Source organism: Gossypium hirsutum, chromosome A13 (genome assembly GCF_007990345.1).
Source record: "Gossypium hirsutum isolate 1008001.06 chromosome A13, Gossypium_hirsutum_v2.1, whole genome shotgun sequence".
Lineage (NCBI taxonomy): Eukaryota > Viridiplantae > Streptophyta > Magnoliopsida > Malvales > Malvaceae > Gossypium > Gossypium hirsutum.
In genome coordinates this window covers 33,801,471-33,825,129 of record NC_053436.1, presented here as the reverse complement: position 1 = coordinate 33,825,129, position 23,659 = coordinate 33,801,471, and positions in this window count along the sequence as shown.

Here is a 23,659-nt window from a genome sequence, read left to right as displayed (position 1 = left end):
GGAGGGAGTAAGCATAAATGCTTAATAAGTTCACATGCAAATAGCAAGTAACGTAATCATATAAGCAAACATAAAACATCATTTGCATAATCATCACCAAGACATTCATATCACATTTTCATTTATCATCTTACCATATTGTTGTTATATCGAATTTTCAACCCGAGGGTTAAGTACATACCTGTTCAAAGTACCCATTTCACAACACTTACCAATACGTCCCTTTCATCTTGAGTATTCCTCCATTTCAGTAGAACTTTACCCGTTGAACACATCGGAATATAATTCAGATACATGGAAAGTTTGCACATAAGTGCCACATATGTAGCCAAGCTACCATGTAACCCGCCCATAAGTGAACTCGGACTCAACTCAACGAGCTCGGGCGTTCGCATCCATGAGTGAACTCGAACTCAACTCAACGAGTTCGGATGCCTAGTTACATCTCAGGAACTCGGACTCAACTCAACGAGTTCGGACATTTGCATCCATAAGTGAACTCGGACTCAACTCAACGAGTTTGGATGCCCAAATATCCCAGTGACATGTCACTCGTATCCTAATCCATTCCTAAGGCTCAACGGGACATTTTTCCCAATCATATGTCTCAACCATCTTCTGTGGAATGTCGATACCGATACTCGGTAGTATTTCACATTTTCCAAGTATATCACATAATTTGACATATTATCAAACAATTGTCACAAGTATGATATTTCATAATAATTATCATATCATTTAAATAACATTAAAACATTTAAAACAATAACTATGTTACCAACATTTACATATGAACTTACCTCGTATGCGAAAATGGCTACTTTTACCATTTCATCCATAACTTGGTATTTTCCCCATTTTAGCCCGAATTTCAGTTTTCCTTGCTAATCGAGCTTGGAAGCTTGAAAAACCCTAGCCATGGTTTCTCCTTGCTATATTCGGCCATGGGGTTGAAGATGAGCAAAATTGGCTTTTAATTTTGTATTTTAATTCATTTTACCCCTAAATGACCAAAATGCCCTTACTACTAAACTTTCCAAAAATTCCATCCATGTCCAATTTTTGTCCATAGACTTAGAAATTGGTAAAATTCTATTTAAGACCTCCTAATTAATATTTCAAAACAATTTCATACTAGAAACTTCTAGAATGTAAGTTTTGCAAATTATTCAATTTAGTCCCTAATTTCAATTTAAGCACTTTATGCATAAAATTTCTTCACGAAATTTTCACACAATCATGCAATCATATCATAGACCTCAAAATAATCATAAAATAATTATTTCTATCTCGGATTTTGTGGTCACGAAACCACTATTCCGACTAGGCCCAAAATCAGGATATTACATCTTACCAGCGAATAAATTCGGATAACGTTCTTTCATAGAGTCTTCGAGCTCCCAAGTAGCCTCTTCTACTCCATGTTTGACCCATAATACTTTTACCAAAGAAATCTTCTTATTTCGCAATTCTTTCACTTCTTGAGCTAAGATACGTATCGGTTCTTCTTCATAGCTCAAATCCAATTGAATCTCAACTTCAGATAAACCAACCACATGTGAAGGATCCGATCTATACCGTCTAAGCATTGATACATGGAACACATTATGAATCTTTGCGAGTTCAGGTGGCAGAACCAATCTATAAGCAACCGGCCCTATCTGTTCTGCTATCTCGTATGGTCCAATAAATCTTGGGCTCAATTTACCCTTACGGCCAAATCGGAGTAACTTTTTCCAGGGTAAGACTTTCAAAAATACTTTATCACCAATTTGATACTCAATATCTCTGTGTTCCAAATCTGCATATGATTTCTGACGATCCGATGCTGCCTTCAAACTATCACTAATCACTTTCACTTTTTCTTCAGCTTCTCTGATCAAATAACCCCGTATATCTTATTTTCACTGAGTTCGGTCCAATACAATGGTGTGCGGCATTTGCGACCGTATAAAGCCTCGTATGGTGCCATCTTGATACTTGATTGGAAGCTATTGTTGTATGCGAATTCAATCAAAGGTAAATATCGTTTCCACGAACCACTGAACAGAGAATGCAACATCTCAACATATCTTCGAGTATCTGAATAACTCGTTCAGATTGACCATTTGTCTAGGGATGGAAAGTAGTGCTAAAATATTGCTTAGTACCCAACGCTTCATGCAATTTTCTCCAGAATCGGGATGTAAATCTGGGGTCTCTATCAGAAACAATAGAAGTAGGTACTCCATGTAGTCGAACAATTTGAGAAACATATAAGTCTGCCAATCTATCGAGTGAAAAATCAGTACGAACAGGGATAAAATGAGCGGACTTCGTCAATCTATCAACAATAACCCAGATTGTGATACGATCACGGCTTCCCATAAGCCAAGTCCAAGCCGAGATTCGATGGTGCTACCTCAAGGGCCGATCACAAGGGCTCGTGCAAAACAATTTAAAGAAGTTGTTATAGCTTTAGTTCAGCATGTGTGGGATGATGTCAATGCTAGACCTATCGAACCAGTTAGTGGCCACTTTGGAAATCCATGCCGAACTTTTCTACAAGTTCATTTCAGCTCACCAAGCTCACCTTCAGTTCAAGTTAGCTCCCATGTAGCTCCACACCAGCTCATTAGCTCGGGACCAGCTCATTATCAGCTCACGAGTTTAGGCCCAGCTCGGGTTTAACTCATGAATTAACCATCATCTCATGGAGTTCACTTTGAATTCATTTTACTACTATTGACTTTTTAATTAATCAGTTCAATAATTAGTTAATTAATATCCTACATATTAAATTTAGTTCACATTAGTTATATTAAGTATGTCTTAAAAGTGTTTATTGATGATAATTAAAATTGTCATAACCGAATTTAATGTTGATATTTGTGTTCACATTAGTTTGAATTAATTATGTTCACATTTCTTGTAGGAACGCAATGGACATATGGAGATTAAAAACAAGCATGAATTTTGAAGGTGCATGGACGGTTGGGGGGCTTGAATCTCTTAGGTGCATGTTCGGCCAAGTGCATGTATGACCATATTCAATGTCTTTAAGGTTCATGAATGTTTCCATTCATGTATGGTGTTGTAACACCCCGAACCCGAGACCGACACCGGAGTCGGACACGAGATGTTAACAAACTTTGAAAAATTTTTCCAGACACTGCCCAGTCTGAGTACTAGTCGCTTCAAAAATCATATCTTGAGTTTCACAACTCAAAAATCAGTTTTGTGATTTTTCCCTGAAACTAGACTCATGTCCCCACCTATGGATTTTTTTCTAGAATTTTTGGTCGGGCCAATTAGTACAGTTTATTAGTCAAAGTCTCCCATGTTACAGGGGTCGACTACACTGACCTTTTCCCATTACGACTGGGATATCTCTCTGCACAGAGCTTCAATACTGATGCCGTTTGTTTCTATGGAAACTAGACTCAGAGAGGAATCCATACATATATGGTATGACCCCTAATTATCTCTGGTCAATTTATAGTGAATTTCCAAAGGCGGAACAGTGAATCCAGAAACTGTTCTGGCCCTGTTACACAAGAACCCGAATATCTCTTTCTGTACTGTTCCTATAATTGTTTCGTTACTTCCATATGAAAGTAGATTCATCAAGGTTCGATTACATAATTTATTCACTATTTAATTCCACTCCTACGAATTCTTGTGATTTTTCCAATCCACACCACTGCTGCTATCAGCTTCTGTTTTCAAAGTGAACCTTACCTAATTTGGGGTTTCATGGACCAACTAGGGCCTTGTCATACATAAGCCCACATATGATCATACTTAGCCATTCTAGTGGCTGATCATTTGCTCAACACTTCCATTCCAACATAGTTACATCATGAAACCATCTATACATTCATAAATACGAATGGTCTAATGCCATACTCCACTTCTACAAGCCATTTTCGCATGGCTGTACACTTATACATTTCATAAAGTACTCGAAAGATAACAATGGGTAGTCCTATACATGCCATATCAAAATTCAACCAAAATAGTACCCAAAAGAGCCTTTGATAGTGTGGGCGACTTTGACTTCAAGATCCCGAGTCCGATAGCTGGAGAACCAAAAATCTATAAAACAGAGGAGCAATGTAACGAGTAAGCAATTTATGCTTAGTAAGTTTGAGCAAGGAATTCCAGCATGCACAAAGAATAGCACACATTTAGCTAAACGGAATATTTCATAATACGCAATTTACCGATATCAAACTTGCTTCACAACATTAATAACCCTTATGTACATACACAATAAACTAACTTGGCCGAAGGCCGGTAGCTCGTTTATCAACTGAGCGAACATTTATTGTAAGGGCTCGATTAAATTCAACACATACGTAACATATCCCCATATTGGGATGTTTTTCGAGTATTCGCTGGAATTTTACAGCAAGCTCATTCATTACCAAATCACGTACCTTCGGGATTTAACCGGATATAGCTCCTCGTTCAAATGCCTTCGGGACATAGCCCGGTTTTAGTAACTCACACAATGCCTTCGGGACATAACCCGGATTTAACAACTCGCACGAATGCCTTCGGGACTTAACCCGGATTTAACAACTCGCACGAATGCCTTCGGGACTTAACCCGGATTTAATAACTCGCACGAATGCCTTCGGGACTTAACCCGGATTTAATAACTCGCACGAATGCCTTCGGGACTTAACCCGGATTTAGTATCTCGCACAAAGGCCTTCGGATCTTAATCCGGATATATTCACTTAGCACAAAGCCTTCGGGACTTAGCCCGGACAGCATTCAATTAATCATGCACATCTAACAATAATTCATAGCACATTCATATTTCATTTTCGTTTACGAAACTCAAACACAAGGCACATATTGTCCTTGCACATTCGGCTCAATAGCCACACATAGAGCATGATTTAATCACATCGAAATTTAAGATCTCTTACTCAAGAACTTACCTCGGGTGTTGTCGAACGATTCCGCTAGCTATTCAACCACTTTTTCCTTCCCTTTATCGGTTTATTTCCCCTTTGCTCTTGAGCTTAATCAAACAAATAAATTGATTTCATCATTTAGGCATCAAAAGATGAACACAAGGCACTTAGCCCATATTTATACATTAGACATTAAAGTCTCATACATGCAAAAATCATGCATCAACACAACATATTAGCTAATTTCTTTCCCCTTGGCCGAATATGCATGTCCATTTTTGGGGTCGATTTCAACACTTAATACACACATATACACACTAGTAAAGCATCCTCCCCCTTTTCATCGATTTAACACATGCATTGCTCATCAACATGCAAAGTTACATTCGGCCTTAGCACACATCTTGCTAGCCGATTCTTCTCCCTTTAGCAACCAATGCACATATGTGCTCACACAAAAATGCTAAAAAGGAGGTTCAAGAATCATCAAGCCATCATCACATGCATCATTAACAAGCTTCATATTTTGCATGCAATGGCATTAACACAACCTCCACCTAGGCCGAATCTTAACTTATCCTCATGCCTCATCACCACAACATCAAACACCAACCAAGAATGATGCATCCATGGTCAAGTGCCATTTCCATCACATAGCAAGATTTAGACCATGGGCTAGGTAGAACTCAAGCTAACAACTAAAACATGCATGCATCTCATGGAACATCATTAAACATACCTTGGCCTAGCTACATGCATGGCCGAATCTCTTCACCTTTCTTCTTCTTTCCTCCTTAAAATTTTTGGCCAAGGATGAACCAAAGGATGAGAAATTTTTTTCTTTGTTTTTCTTTCTAATTTAGGCTAAAATGGAGGTGAGAAAGGATGAACACAAACTTTTCTCCTTTCTTCTCTTGAGCTCACGGCAATGGGGGGAACAAACACCACACACACATTTTTTTTTCTTTTGTTTTCCATTTCTTTATTACCCATACTCCTTATTTTATTCTTCCACTAACAAAACATGTTTCATGACATGTTTTGCCCATCCTTCCTTGTCATGGCCGGCCACTACTCATTAGGGGGGGAAATTTGACATGCAAGTCCCCCCCTTTGTCCACATGCACTAGTAGGTCCTCACACATTGACCTATCACATTTTAGAATTTTCTCACATAAGTCCTATTGACTAAATTCACATGAAATCAACCCAATTGAAGCTTGAAATTTTCACACATTCATAATTACATATTCTACACAATAAGTATCACATTCAAACATTTCGGTGACTCGGTTTAGCGGTCCCGAAACCACTTCCCGACTAGGGTCAACTTTGGGCTGTCACAACTCTCCCCCACTTAAGAAATTTTCGTCCCCGAAAATCTTACCGGTAAATAGGTTTGGGTATCGTTCTTTCATCGAGCTCTCAGTCTCCCAAGTAGCTTCCTCGATCCCGAGTTTGAGCCATAACACCTTTACTAGCGGAACTCTTTTGTTTCGCAACTCCTTCACTTCACTAGCTAGGATACGCATCGGTTCTTCTTCATAGCTCATGTCGACTTGAATTTCAACCTCTGATGGGCTAATTATATGCGATGGATCAGATCGATAGCGTCGAAGCATCGAAACATGAAAGACATCATGAATCTTTTCAAGCTCCGGGGGCAAAATCAATCTATACGCAACCGGACCAACTCGTTCGAGATTTCGTACGGCCCAATGAATCTTGGGCTCAACTTGCCCTTACGGCCGAACCTGAGTATCTTTTTCCAAGGTGAAACCTTAAGGAACACTTTGTCTCCCACCTGATACTCGATGTCTTTTCGTTTCAAATCTGCGTACGATTTCTGACGATCCGTGGATACCTTCAGACTTTCACGGATTACCTTTACTTTCTGTTCAGCATCTCTAATCAAATCAACTCCGAAAATTTTGCTTTCACCGAGCTCGGTCCAAAACAATGGTGTACGGCATTTACGACTGTACAAAGCCTCATAAGGTGCCATCTTAATACTTGATTGAAAACTATTGTTGTAAGCGAATTCAATCAAAGGTAAATACCGTTCCCATGAACTACTGAACTCGAGGATGCAACATCTCAACATATCCTCAAGTATCTGAATTATCCGCTCGGATTGACCATCGGTTTGGGGGTGAAAAGCAGTGCTAAAATGCAACTTGGTACCCAGAGCTTCTTGCAATTTCTTCCAAAATCGTGAGGTGAATCTCGGATCTCTATCCGACACGATAGAAACAGGTACCCCGTGTAATCTCACAATTTGATAAACGTACAATTCAGCTAGTTTATCCAATGAAAAATCCGTACGTACGGGGATGAAATGAGCCGACTTAGTCAGTCTATCAACAATAACCCATATCGCATCCTTCTTACTTGCTGACAAAGGCAGTCCGGACACAAAGTCCATTGTGACTCGATCCCATTTCCACTCGGGTATCATGATCGGCTGGAGTAATCCTGAAGACACTTGATGTTCCGCGTTCACTTGTTGACATATTAAACATCTCGAAACAAAGTCAGAGATGTCCCGTTTCATACCATGCCACCAAAATTGACGTTTCAAATCGTTGTACATTTTCGTACTCCCCGGGTGAATTGACATTCGGCTACAATGGGCTTCGTTCAGAATCATCGAAATGAGTTTCGAATTCCTTGGAACACACAAATGATTTCTGAACCTCAAACAATCATCATCATCAATTTGAAACTCCGATTCCTCGTTCGGAAAACACTTAGACCGTTTTGCAACCAATTCATCATCGACTTTCTGAGCTTCACGAATTTGGTGAGTCAATAATGGTTTAGCTTTTAATTCAGCTACTAACACACTGTCTGGTAAAACAGACAAATGCACGTTCATCGCTCGTAAAGCAAACAATGACTTCCGGCTTAAGGCGTCCGCAACCACGTTAGTCTTTCCCGGGTGGTAATCAATGACAAGCTCATAATCTTTCAACAACTCAAGCCAACGTCTTTGTCGCAGATTCAAGTCTAGTTGAGTCATCAAATATTTGAGACTTTTGTGATCCGAAAATACATGGCACTTCTCACCAAACAGATAATGTCGCCATATTTTTAAAGCAAACACGATGGCAGCTAGTTCGAGATCATGGGTCGGATAATTCAGTCTAGTGGCTTCAATTGTCTCGACGCATAGGCCACGACTCGACCTTCTTGCATCAATACGCGACCCAACCCAAGTAGGGATGCGTCACTATAAATGACAAACTCTTTACCTGATTCGGTTGCACCAAAATTGGAGCTTCAGTCAAATGAGTTTTCAGTTGGTTGAAACTTTTCTGACATTTCTCCGTCCACTCGAACTTAACATCCTTTTGAAGTAGCTTCGTCATTGGTGTGGCTATCATCGAGAAACCTTTCACAAATCGTCGGTAATAACGGCGAGCCCCAAAAAGCTCCGAACTTCAGTAATATTTCTCGGAGGTTTCCAGTCAAGTATGGCTGAAATTTTGTTCGGTCAACTCGAATACCCGACGCGGATACCACATGACCCAAGAAGCTAACCTCTCTTAACCAGAACTCACACTTACTGAACTTAGCATATAACTGCTTATCCCGCAAAATTTGCAGCACTAGCCTCAGATGCTCAGCATGTTGGTCTCATCTCTTGAATAGACCAAATGTCATCCACAATGATCCTAATACGGTCTGAAGATCCGATTCATCAAATCCATAAATACCGCAGGGGCATTAGTGAGCCCAAACGGCATCACTAAGAATTCGTAGTGACCATATCTCGTTCTGAAGGCAGCTTTGGGAATATCTGGATCTCGAATTCGCAACTGATAATAGCCCGATCTCAAATCTATTTTTGAGAACACTGAGGCTCCCTTCAGTTGGTCGAACAAATCATCGATGCGCGGCAACGGATATTTGTTCTTTATCGTCACTTTATTCAGCTGACGATAGTCAATGCACAACCTCATGGTTCCGTCCTTCTTTTTCACGAACAATACTGGTGCACCCCAAGGTGAGAAACTTGGTCGAGCGAAACCTCTCTCCGTCAGTTCTTGCAACTGAGCTTTCAACTCCTTTAACTCGGTTGGTGCCATACGATACGGAGCTATCGAAATCGGCGTAGTCCCAGGTACAAGCTCAATACCAAACTCTACCTCCCGAACATGTGGTAAACCCGGTATTTCCGGAAAACATCGGTATCACAACCACGGCACAGATCGGGTTCTTTTCTAATTTGTCATCGCACATATGCAAGGTATGCTTCGCACCCTTTTCTTACATATTTCTGTGCCAACATTGCTGATATTACAGCTGGCATCCCCTCCAAGTCCGCAGACTCAATTCGGACTACTTCGTTATTTGCGCACCTCAAATCAATAGTCTTGCTCTTGCAATTCACAATCGCATCATGCGCAGTCAACCAATCCAACCCGAGGATAACATCAAATTCATCAAACGGCAAAAGCGTCAAGTCCGCTGGAAAATAGGAACCTCGAATTTTCCAGGGGACATTTCTTACACACTTTGTCGACAAGCACGTAACGACCCAAGGGATTTGACACCCGAATTACAAACTCAGTAGACTCAATAGATAAAGTCTTACTGGATGCTAAGGTTTCACATATGTAAGAATGGGTAGAACCGGGGTCAATCAAAGCAATTGCATTAGTATCAAAGAGGGTGAATGTACCGGTAATAACATCAGGCGAAGAAGCATCCTCGCGGGCACGTATAGCATAAGCTCTAGCAGGCGCACGGGCTTCGGATCTGGTTATATCATCTCTAGATCCTCTCTGACCACCACCAGCATTGCCCATATTTCCAGATGGTCTACCTCGAGCAGTGGTAGCACCCGGTCTCCCACTCTGATTTGCATTCTGTCCCGACAACCTCGGGCAATCTTTAATGAAGTGGTCCACTGATCCGCATTTGTAACAGGAGCGGTCAGGAAATCTACAACTCCCCGAATGCCATTTACCGCAATATCGGCATTTCGTCATGTCTCGACGTTCATTCCCAACACTGGCGACCGAAGTGCCTCGTGTACCCACAGGGGGTCGATCACGATCTCGTCCAAAAAGGCCCGAAGTGCCTCTAAACTGGCCTGCATCATCTCGAAATCTCTTCGATGTCTGTTGAAGAGACCTCCCCGAGGATGTTTTACGAAACTCTCCAGTTCCCTCATCAACTCTTTGCTTTTCTTTTCTAAGCTCTTCGGCTTTACAAGCTCGTTCAACAAGTACCACGAACTCTTGTATTTCAAGAACGCCAACGAACATTTTTATATCTTCATTCAGCCCATCCTCGAAGCGTTTACACATAACAGCTTCGGACGAAACACATTCCCGAGCGTATTTGCTAAGTCTAACAAATTTTCGCTCGTAATCAGTAACCGACATGGAGCCTTGCTTAAGCTCAAGAAATTCCTTCCGTTTTTGATCAACAAATCTCTGACTGATATACTTTTTCCGAAACTCAGTTTGGAAAAACTCCCAAGTTACTTGCTCTCGGGGCACAATAGAAGTCAGAGTACTCCACCAATAGTAGGCAGAATCACGTAGCAAGGAGATAGCACACTTTAGGCATTCATCGGGTGTACAAGATAGCTCATCGAGTACCCGGATAGTGTTGTCCAGCCAAAATTCAGCTTGCTCGGCATCATCGCTATCCATAGCCTTAAATTCAGTAGCCCCATGTTTTCGGATTCTGTCAACTGGGGCTTATGTGACCTTATTTGGTCCGTTACCGGCGGTATTGTAGGTGCGGGGGTAGTATTTGTTCGGGAATGGAGGTTGTGGAACAGCCATATTAGTTCGAATGTATTGGTTAAACCAATCATTCATCACGCTATAGAATGCTTGTCTAGCTTCATCATTCTGATTACTAGCATTAGGTTGAGAGTTTGCCGGCACTGTCCCTTGTACGGGAGCAGGCGCTACACTCTCAAGATCATCAGCTACCTCTCGGTCACGATCGGGATCCATTACTATAAATAAACACATTTACAATTGTCGGAAATCACCACACTATCAAGTAATCACATAAAATGGCATGTATAGCTAGACCCAAAACATTACGGTAGTCCTAGAATCGACTAAACCGTAGCTCTGATACCAATAAAATGTAACACCCCGAACCCGAGACCGACACCGGAGTCGGACACGAGATGTTAACAAACTTTGAAAAATTTTTTTTCAGACACTGCCCAGTCTGAGTACTAGTCGCTTCAAAAATCATATCTTGAGTTTCACAACTCAAAAATCAGTTTTGTGATTTTTCCCTGAAACTAGACTCATTTCCCCACCTATGTATTTTTTTCTAGAATTTTTGGTTGGGCCAATTAGTACAGTTTATTAGTCAAAGTCTCCCATGTTACAGGGGTCGACTACACTGACCTTTTCCCATTACGACTTGGATATCTCTCTGCACAGAGCTTCAATACTGATGCCGTTTGTTTCTATGGAAACTAGACTCAGAGAGGAATCCATACATATATGGTATGACCCCTAATTATCTCTGGTCAATTTATAGTGAATTTACAAAGTCGGAACAGGGAATCCAGAAACTGTTCTGGCCCTGTTCCACAAGAACCCGAATATCTCTTACTGTACTGTTCCTATGATTGTTTCGTTACTTCCATATGAAAGTAGATTCATCAAGGTTCGATTACATAATTTATTCACTATTTAATTCCACTCCTACGAATTCTTGTGATTTTTCCAATCCACACCACTGCTGCTATCAGCTTCTGTTTTCAAAGTAAACCTTACCTAATTTGGGGTTTCATGGACCAACTAGGGCCTTGTCATACATAAGCCCACATATGATCATACTTAGCCATTCTAGTGGCTGGTCATTTGCTCAACACTTCCATTCCAACATAGTTACATCATGAAACCATCTATACATTCATAAATACGCATGGTCTAATGCCATACTCCACTTCTACAAGCCATTTTCGCATGGCTGTACACTTATACATTTCATAAAGTACTCGAAAGACAACGATGGGTAGTCCTATACATGCCATATCAAAATTCAACCAAAATAGTACCCAAAAGAGCCTTTGATAGTGTGGGCGACTTCGACTTCAAGATCCCGAGTCCGATAGCTGGAGAACCAAAAATCTATAAAACAGAGGAGCAATGTAACGAGTAAACAATTTATGCTTAGTAAGTTTGAGCAAGGAATTCCAGCATGCACAAAGAATAGCACACATTTAGCTAAACGGAATATTTCATAATATGCAATTTACCGATATCAAACTTGCTTCACAACATTAATAACCCTTATGTACATACACAATAAACTAACTTGGCCGAAGGCCGGTAGCTCGTTTATCAACTGAGCGAACATTTATTGTAAGGGCTCGATTAAATTCAACACATACGTAACATATCCCCATATTGGGATGTTTTTCGAGTATTCGCTGGAATTTTACAGCAAGCTCATTCATTACCAAATCACGTACCTTCGGGATTTAACCGGATATAGCTCCTCGTTCAAATGCCTTCGGGACATAGCCCGGTTTTAGTAACTCACACAATGCCTTCGGGACATAACCCGGATTTAACAACTCGCACGAATGCCTTCGGGACTTAACCCGGATTTAACAACTCGCACGAATGCCTTCGGGACTTAACCCGGATTTAATAACTCGCACGAATGCCTTCGGGACTTAACCCGGATTTAATAACTCGCACGAATGCCTTCGGGACTTAACCCGGATTTAGTATCTCGCACAAAGGCCTTCGGATCTTAATCCGGATATATTCACTTAGCACAAAGCCTTCGGGACTTAGCCCGGACAGCATTCAATTAATCATGCACATCTAACAATAATTCATAGCACATTCATATTTCATTTTCGTTTACGAAACTCAAACACAAGGCACATATTGTCCTTGCACATTCGGCTCAATAGCCACACATAGAGCATGATTTAATCACATCGAAATTTAAGATCTCTTACTCAAGAACTTACCTCGGGTGTTGTCGAACGATCCCGCTAACTATTCGACCACTTTTTCCTTCCCTTTATCGGATTTATTTCCCCTTTGCTCTTGAGCTTAATCAAACAAATAAATTGATTTCATCATTTAGGCATCAAAAGATGAACACAAGGCACTTAGCCCATATTCATACATTAGACATTAAAGTCTCATACATGCAAAAATCATGCATCAACACAACATATTAGCTAATTTCTTTCCCCTTGGCCGAATATGCATGTCCATTTTTGGGGTCGATTTCAACACTTAATACACACATATACACACTAGTAAAGCATCCTCCCCCTTTTCATCAATTTAACACATGCATTGCTCATCAACATGCAAAGTTACATTCGGCCTTAGCACACATCTTGCTAGCCGATTCTTCTCCCTTTAGCAACCAATGCACATATGTGCTCACACAAAATGCTAAAAAGGAGGTTCAAGAATCATCAAGCCATCATCACATGCATCATTAACAAGCTTCATATTTTGCATGCAATGGCATTAACACAACCTCCACCTAGGCCGAATCTTAACTCATCCTCATGCCTTATCACCACAACATCAAACACCAACCAAGAATGATGCATCCATGGTCAAGTGCCATTTCCATCACATAGCAAGATTTAGACCATGGGCTAGGTAGAACTCAAGCTAACAACTAAAACATGCATGCATCTCATGGAACATCATTAAACATACCTTGGCCTAGCTACATGCATGGCCGAATCTCTTCACCTTTCTTCTTCTTTCCTCCTTAAAATTTTTGGCCAAGGATGAACCAAAGGATGAGAAATTTTTTTCTTTGTTTTTCTTTCTAATTTAGGCTAAAATGGAGGTGAGAAAGGATGAACACAAACTTTTCTCCTTTCTTCTCTTGAGCTCACGGCAATGGGGGGGACAAACACTACACACACACATTTTTTTTCTTTTGTTTTCCATTTCTTTATTACCCATACTTCTTATTTTATTCTTCCACTAACAAAACATGTTTCATGACATGTTTTGCCCATCATTCTTTGTCATGGCCGGCCACTACTCATTAGGGGGGAAATTTGACATGCAAGTCCCCCCCTTTGTCCACATGCACTAATAGGTCCTCACACATTGACCTATCACATTTTTGAATTTTCTCACATAAGTCCTATTGACTAAATTCACATGAAATCAACCAAATTGAAGCTTGACATTTTCACACATTCATAATTACATATTCTAGACAATAAGTATCACATTCAAACATTTCGGTGACTCGGTTTAGCGGTCCCGAAACCACTTCCCGACTAGGGTCAACTTTGGGCTGTCACAGGTAAGTCAAGCTTAGACTATAAGTAAGCGCTTCTTGAGAGGCAACCCGAGCACTAACTGTATTAACTTCTTTAAATTTTAGTGTTTAACACCTAACTTACTAACAGAGCTCTTGAATATAGGTTTCCACACAGACACGGCCTAGCAAACAGGCGTGCCTTAGGCCGTGTAGAAACAGGGCAAAGATTCTTCCCAGTACGGGCTACGATAAATCGCCATGGCAGTGCGACATGGCTGTGGGCGAACCTGCCAAAACAACACGGGCGTGCGACACACCCATGCCTTGAAACCGTGGCCAAACCTATCAAATTAACACCGGCATATGACATGCCCATGCCAAGCAACCATGGTCGAACCTATTAGATTAACACGGGCGTGTCCCTCCACAGCACGAGGACCCAGTGTCTCAACCACCACGCTCCCATCGTCCAGTTCATGCGGCGGCTTCATATGCTGACATCTCTGAGCGTCTCACTTGATTCAAGCAGCAGTGTTTTCAATGATTTGATAACATGGATACTACTCTACAACAAATTTGTCAGCACTTCCACATCTCATTGCCACCACCACCTCGCGAACCATCCGGCGATGATGATGTTTAGTTTTATTTTATCTTTATTTTTATTTTATTTTATTTTCATTTTTATTTTCATTTTCATTTTCATTTTATGTTTTTATTAATTTTACCTTTAACTTTTAAATGTTATTTCCTTTTTGTTACTATTTTAGGTTTTATAAACAAATCTCGGTTAATTCTTTATGAGTAATTATTCTTCCTAATATCCCTAAAAAGTTCTTGATTTTATCATAGTTAGAAAGAGCCTGAAAGCTCATCCTCGCATAGGAACTAAAAACTCCACCAGAAAAGGTTCTCCATGACTGCCATGTCCTACTCGACCACAACCATAGCTACCACCAGATATAATATTCTTTTGGCGCAGGACTTATGGACTAATGAACCTCTACCACCACCAGAGTATCCGCCTCCACCCTCACGCCGATTATTCTCCAAAACTCCAGTTCAAGGAAATTCATTCATCACTCAGGAAGTTTCACTTCTCCTCCTATCTTATATTTATATTCTTTTCTATATATCTATCTTTGTACATTGAGGGCAATTGACATCTTAAGTGTGGGGGGTATTCATTTCACTATCAGAAAAATCCCTAAATGATTGCTTGTTCTCTTGAAAAGCTCTCATATCATGTTTAGGATAAATTTTGATTGATTTATGATTTTTATTGATATATCTTAAATTAAAACATAGGCATTCATGCATTGTTTATTTAAACTTTAAGACATTAGAGAATTAAGCATGATAAATTGATTTTTAACAATTTAAAATTTTAGGTTGTTTCCCCAAGTTTAGGTATTACCTTGAGGTGGAATTCACAAGTTTGAACATAAAAAAGCCATAATTTTTGTGAGATCTTGAGCCTTTAGAGCTTCTATTATTTCTTTCATGCTCACTCTCATTATGAGTGTGTCAGTATTGAATTGTTGTTCTAGAACTTGCTTGATTATGCATGTCAATACCACACTATTTGATTTGATATGTCAAAATGATAAATGCACTTAGGTTTAACCCACTCACTCTATAAAAGCCTACCTTCACAATTAACCCTTAGTGAACCCCCTTGAGCCTAACAACCCATTCATTGATTTACCCTCAATATTAACCTATAACTCATTGTTGTTGAAATCCCCTAAATTAATTTGATCCCTATTTTTGTCGAGATTTGAGTTGGAATAGTTTCTTAGCAATGTTCTATTCTATTTTGTAATTTGACTTGTTGAAAAATAATATATATATACATGTATACATATTAGTAGTAGTGATCTCCTGACCTTAAGTAGTTAAATTCCACATTCTGAGAAAAAGCTCTATTGTATGCAATTGATGACTAGTCGTTTTTCTAGTCAGGAAATTTTTCAATTCAATCTCGATTCTAACCTTTTCTTTCAGCTTATGACTACACCCTCTAACCAAAGCCACATTACAACCCTCTAAAGTCCTTTTGATTGATGTTTCATCTCAATTTATAGTGGTGGAGATTTGATTTTCATGCAAGCCTATGGTAATGACTTTTCATTATTAACTATTGAGTGCGTCATTTATTGTCCTTAAACACCTCGAGTGATTTGAGTGAATCTTTAGTGAGGATATGAAACTCTGTGACATTTTGAATCAAAGGTAATTACTTAGACTAAGGGAGACACCTATGTTTTCATAATAAAATACTCAACTTGGAATGTTTGAAACTTTGATGTTCTTTCAGTTGAATTTTCAATGTATGATTACCTATGGATTATTCTGGGATATTATCGATAGAAATTAAAAGTTGAGAAGAATTTATTTTAATTATGAGTTGAGGATTTTGCTTGAGGACAAGCAAATGCTTAAGTGTGGGGGTATTTGATAAACCGTAATTTAAACATATTTCTATCCCATGCTTAGCACATTTTATGGATGATTTTTCCTTAAAATTGGTGAATTCGATGATCCTAATGCCTTAATTTCATATTTTATACTTAGGTGAGCGTAGGAGAGTGAAAGGAACGAGAAACGGGCCAAAAACGGAGAAAATGGGCCAACATACGAAATCAACATGGCCTGGACCTCCCCACACGGGCAAACCACACGCCCGTGTCTATTTGGCAGAATTGAAGCACAACTACACGGATGGACCACACGCCTGTGCCTATTTAACAGGCTTGACCATGGCCTGAAGTAATCGCACACGGGTGTGTCCCTACTGAGCCCAAGTTTAATCCAATTCGAAAAAGGCCAATTTTGAGGGTTCTTAGGCATTCTAAAGCCTATAAATACACCTTAGAGGAGGAGAAGAAAAGGACGCACAGGGAAGGAACAGGGAACTGCTCAAGGAAAACCGATTGATCTATCTCAGAAGCCGGATTCATCATCAAGATTGAAGATCTCCCCTCAATTTCCCTTCAGGAGTTTTGGGTTTTTCTTTATGTTTTGTATTCATTATTCTTCTGAAATGTTTACCTTTTTAGTTATGAACTAAAACCCCTAAATACCTAAGGGGAATGAACATAAGACAGATCTTGTTATTATTATCCGAATTGTATGATAAATTTTGACTTATTCTTAATTATATGTTCTTAATTCTTGTTTTGATATTCCAGGATATTGATTCAAGTTAAGCTCTTATTCAAAGGAGGAATAGACCCTATCTAAGAGTACATTTGTCATAATAAGCGGAGTTGATTGCGCGTCTAGAGATAGGGTGACAAGATTTTGCCAGATTAGGGTGAAACCTAATAAAGGGATCCATAGATCTAGTTAATGCAACCTTAGGGAGTTAATTAGAAAGAGATTTCAATTATTCAACCTAGGGTTAGACGTTGTTAGTCTTGAGAGGGATATTAATATAACTTAGGGTTTTCTACGAATCAAGTCAAATGAATAAATCGTCCGATTCAGAGTCAAATAACAAGTGAAGTCTAGGTGGATTTTTCCTTAGGTATTGTCTTCATTCAATCGTTTTTCCAAAAGTAATTCCATAATTTTATTTTCTGTGAATTCTTAGTTTAGTTAATTAGTTAGTTAAAACAAACCCCATTATTCTTAGGCAAGATAATAAAAAGACAATCATTACTAGTACCTTTAGTTCCTTTGGGTTTTACAATACGGTCTTGCTAAAGCTATACTACTGTTCGATAGGTACACTTGCCTTCATCGTGATAATAGTTAGTGTCAATAATGATTCATTATAAATATTTAAAACCTGTCACGGATATGACGTATCAACCATTTTTTGAAGTTGAAAGCTTGATCAAAAGTTTTAAGAATTTTCATTGATTGAATGATGTGTCTGTATCAATTTCAAGCTTGAGTTGGAAGACCTAGTTGGGAACATTGGGGCTAAGTTAGTAAGACAAGTAGCTGCTAAAACTAATGACTTGGCTGGTGATGGAACGACAACTTCCGTTGTTCTTGAGCAAGGTTTGATTATTGAAAGTGTTAAAGTTCGTTCATTTATCTTCATATAATTATGTTTGGGGTACATGAGAGAACTTCAAAGTTAGACATTTCCATACTATTTGTGTTTAATTGCTAAGAGCTATTGTAATTCAGGTGGTGGCAGTCAGTGCAAATCCTGTCTTAATCACTAGAGGCATTGAGAAAACCACAAGGGCTTTAGTATCTGAGCTTAAGGCTATTTCAAAACAGGTAATCTTAATTCTCACCTGCTTTCATGTTTTCTATATTTTACTATTTGAAGGGAATATAATTAGTGTTCTATGGGGTTTAGGTTGAAGACAGTATAAAACTACAACACATACTCAATTCATCTAACAAAAAATTTATCAACATAAGCAAGGATGTGGAGCTACTCCGTAAAAATGAAATTATTGATAATTTGTTAGGAAACGATGAAAGAGTTACCCAAATGTTTAACAAACTAGGGGATTCCTTTTATTATAGCCCAGAAGACTTCTACTATAAGGATATAGCTAATCAGGTGAACAAGCATTGCAAGAGAAACTGGAACATATGGAAGGTAAAATTGAAGAAAGATTATTTTAACACTCCCTGGTCACCTATATCATTTATCGGTAATTAACTTGGTGCAAATGAATGAACTTTATGATGTGTGAAAATGGTTAGTTCAAATTTTTAAAGTTTGCATATGCTATTAAATAAATGCTGAAATTTTTTATGTTTGGAATCTAGAAATTTGGAGTGCTATATACTATAAATTATGATGTTTGAATGGTAAATAGATGATGTTCAAATGCTAAAATTTATTAAGTTTGAAAGCTGGAAACTTAGAGTGTTATATGTTGTAAACCATGTTATCTGATTACTGAAACTTTAGGCATTTAAATGATGCAAATTATCATGTCTAAAGCTAGTATTTGGATAACTAAATATTGTTTTTTTTTGGATAAATGAATTAGCTTGACAGACTTGATCAACAGCTCGTTTGGAGCTTGGTATTCTCCTAAATTCTTATACAATTTCTTTCGTTTGAAATTAATGTATGTGCTATTCGGGATAAAAGAAAAATTGAATAGATTAAATGTTGAGTTAATTGTTGATGACCATTGTTAAGAATGCTCAATTTTAAGTATGAAATTGCTGAACTAAATATACTTAAATTTGTCGAGGAGATGGACTATTACTGATTGAAATAATAGGAATTATGAAAGGTTAAATGCCAACTTTGGCCTCTGTCCAAATGCTGGACTTTTACCATTTAATTTCCTTGTTTAAAGATGTCTTAAACTTGCTAAAATGGAACAATTGCATATTTTATTTATTTAATTAAATAAATGATACTGAGTTCTTTACCTTTTCTTCCTTGGTTGTTTTCTTGCATCTTTATGCTGGTATGAGTGATGGAATTAAGTGAAATTTTGGTGAAATTTCTAGCTATCGAGGGAGCTACTGAAGCATACATGCTGTCTAATTTCTTACCAATTTAGATGGTCTGATCGATAGTTTTTATTGTTGTCCAATAATAATTAAAGATCATATAAGTGATCAGGAAATTAAAATGGTCTGAACAATGTGAAACAAAATTGTTAAATGACAACTAATGATGTCCAAATGGATATGAATTTATGATGTTAGTAAGCTGAAAATTTAGGTGTTAAATGCTATAATTATGGTGTTTGAAAGTTGTGATTTATGATATTGGAATGATGTATTTTAAGTTGTTTGAATGTGCTAAAGAGTTGATTTAATATAATGCCTAATGGTTGTTTATTGTTGTTCAAAGCATGATGAAATAAACATGTTAGGCATGGTTCAATACACGCCTTGTTGACCTGTAAGGTTGTCCAAAGTAAGACAAAATTTAGTTGTCTTTAAGATGTTTGAATGTGGTTGTTTGAATGGTTCTTCAATTTTTCCAAATGTGTCTTTAAGGTGCTTGAAAATGTCATATTAATGTTATCCATATATGATTTTGAATGCTGGAAATTTGCAGCATTTAATTTCCTACTTGAAATTGATTAACCATGCTGTAAATGCAAACATGTATATGTTGTTCACATGCTAATTAACTGTTAGTGAGCTTAAAATTGATCTATTCGAATATGTTAAATTCATTGTTCAATGTGATGTTATTTATGCTAATGTATTGAGTATATTAAGCTGTGCAATTTGATGTTATATGTGGCATTAGTGTTGACTTGTTAATTGCATATTTTATTATTATCTGATTTAGGTTCTGAATTTAGAAGAACCTTATCTTATATAAGTTATCTACTTTCATAATAATGGAATCTGATTCTATTATTTTGGTTGGTTCTTGCCTTCATATATCATTCATTTGCCTTCTTATGCTGGGCCTACAGTTATTCAAGCACTTACTATAATCCTGGTGATTATCAGACAGCTGGAGGTTACCCAAGCAGTAGTTACATTCATCAGACTACCACATAGAATGGGAGCAATATGCAAATTATACTACTCAGCAGTATTCAAACTACACTCAAGATTCAAGTGGGGCTTATGCCACTAGTAATGCAGGTGCAAATTCTTTGTATTATCAGCAACATTACAAGAATGGGCTAATTATTACAATAAAACGGAAGTTAGTTGTGCCCCTGGAACAGAAATTTGCCTGTTGCTAGTACATCCACTCAACTACCTTAGGTGTCTCAGGTTCCCGGTGTTAATGGTGGATATCCCACTTCAAATAGCCAAGCCCCCACAATTTTTACTCCACCTTGGAGGCCAAAGTCTAGTTCATTTCAAACAGCATTGTCACAGGTTTGAGTTTTTTTGAATGATGGTCCAGGATTAGCTGAATTCATGCATAGTGGCGACTTGTTTGAGCTAACTACTGATCTAAAGTGTGCATTCTCTCATTATTTTGTTCTGTTGTATTTTTTTAGATTTGAGGTGTAGTATGATAAGTGTGGTATTTTGTTTGATTGTTATTGATTAACTTTTTGTTTGATGGGATATATATTTATATCATGGATATTCTTCTTCTTCTCAATATTTTGATAATGAATTTTGGATGCTTCCACCAGATAAGATTTCATTGTTCCTAAGATGAAGGGTTTTGGAACTTTATAAAATATACTTCCTTTCTTTGAAATGAATTAAAGCATGCATTCCTATTGGGGTAAGTTTGTTACGAAGTTGGCTCCTTAGACTGACGTTCTTTCTCTCTATGGTAAATCGAGACCATTGTTAATTTTGAATCTAAAATTTCCTGAGGAATTAACCCTTTGTTGTGACTTTAAGACAATACATTATTGGCATAATTATTATTTATATACATTTTATTTTTTAGTTGGATGATGTTTTTTGGCCTAGAGTTCTATCAAACCATAATATGTTTAGCCATGTTGTTATGATGTGAGTGTGATTAGTTCAAATTCCTTAGTTCTCGCTGCCAGTGAGAAGGTAGTTTTTTTTTAAAGGAGAATCGTTGCTCGTTCTTTTCAATACTCTACTGGTGGAATCCCACTTCTCTGCATTCTTTAACCAAAGAATGGAGTGATGTATGTACTGATAACAACATTTCTAAAGGATTTGCTTAAGCGGGTAGAAGGATAAGAATGGATTTGTGGCGTTTCTATGATATTTTAATTTCTTTTAATTTTTCATGACCTTTAGCGACGATTTTGGGAAAAGTGCCGCTAAAGGTCATGTTCTTTAGCGGCATTTGTGGGGAAAGCACCGTTAAAGGTCATGTTCTTTAGCGGTGTTTGTAAGGTAAGCGCCGCTAAAGATTATATTCTATAGCGGCGTTTGTGGGAAGGTCATGTTCTTTAGTGGGTTTGTAGGGAAAGCACCGCCAAAAGATCATGTTTTTAGAGGTGTTTTTGGGAGAAGCGCCGGCTAAAGTCATGTTCTATAGCAGGGTTTTTCTACATAAATGTTGCAAAATTTAGCGGCGTTATCTATAGTGGCATTTTTTGTGACGCTTATCAAAACAAACAAATTGTTTTAGCGACGCTTATAGGCCCAAAAAGGCCGCTAAAACCTGTTTTGCTGTAGTGTGTACTCTATCCAATGTTCATTCGGCTTAAGAATAACATTTTAAATCATAATTCTCAAACAATTTCATATCACCATTTTAGCAGTTTAAATCCACTAATACAATAATAATTCATTAGGCATTATATGTATAAAATTTGAAACCGAATGAACTTACTAGGCTAAATTGCAGTAGTTGCAAAAGTTCAGAGACTATTCCGTTACTTTTCCTTTTCCTCGTATATCATTAGAATCTTGATCTAAAATATAATTTATTTCATTTATTAGCTAAATTCCACATATTAATAAATTTTATAATTTGTACCCTTGTATTACAAAAATTACACAATTGCTCCTAACTTTTGCACTTTATGCGATTTAGTCCCTAACCCTAAAATCATCAATTAGCCACTTTTTAAAATCACTACATCTAGCCGAATATTTAAGGATTCAAAAAAGTCCTAAAATATCACTATTTCACAATTATACCATGAGATTTTAACATTTTAACAATTTAACCCTTTAACTAAAAAGTAACAAATACTTCAAACGCATCATTAACATAAAAAACAATCAATATCCATCAACGGAAACATTCAAAATTTTGAACAGTTTCAAAAATAAAGGTATGGGTTAGCTGGACCTAATGTAACGATATCAAAAATATTAAATCATTAAAACGGGACCAACAACTACTCATGCAAGGACATACACCAGTCGAACCTCCAAGCTCTCCCTTCCCATTGTGTTTCGGCAAAACATTTCCAAGTGAAGAATGATGAATTTTTTTAACTTTTTTTTACTTAATTTCAGTTTATTTACAAATTGCATTATAACATGTTTTAATCAATTTTTTTAATCTCCATTACGCCAACTAACATTGGGATGGTTTAATTACCATATTAGACCCTTATTTTAATAAAATATAAACCGACGCTAAAATCAATAATATTAACTTTTACACTTTTTTATAATTTAGTCATTTTCTTTAATTAGTTGTCTAACGTTAAATTATTAACCAAAATTAATTAGACCCTATACTCGAATATTATCAAATAATATTTACAAATCGACATGTTGGAATTTGTGGTCCGAATCACTGTTCCGTGACACAAAAACGGACTGTTACAACTCTCTTTAGGAGATGCATCCGTGAAATTATTACCTTAAATAAATTCGGATATTAGTTCGAACGATCCCTTGATTCTAGTAGCTTCTTCAGTATTGTGCCGATGCCACAAAAAGTTTACTAATGTTACCCGTTTATTTCAAAGTTCTTTTACTTCCTGAGCCAATATTCACTATTCCTAAAATAAGTCAATAGGCACAGTTCAATCTCATTATGAGGAATCATGTGCGAAGCATTAGATATGTACAGTCTTAGCATTGAAAATGGAAACATTATGAATCTTTTCAAGTTCAAGAGGCAAAACTAATCTATAAGCTACAGGTCGATTCTTTATTATTTCGTA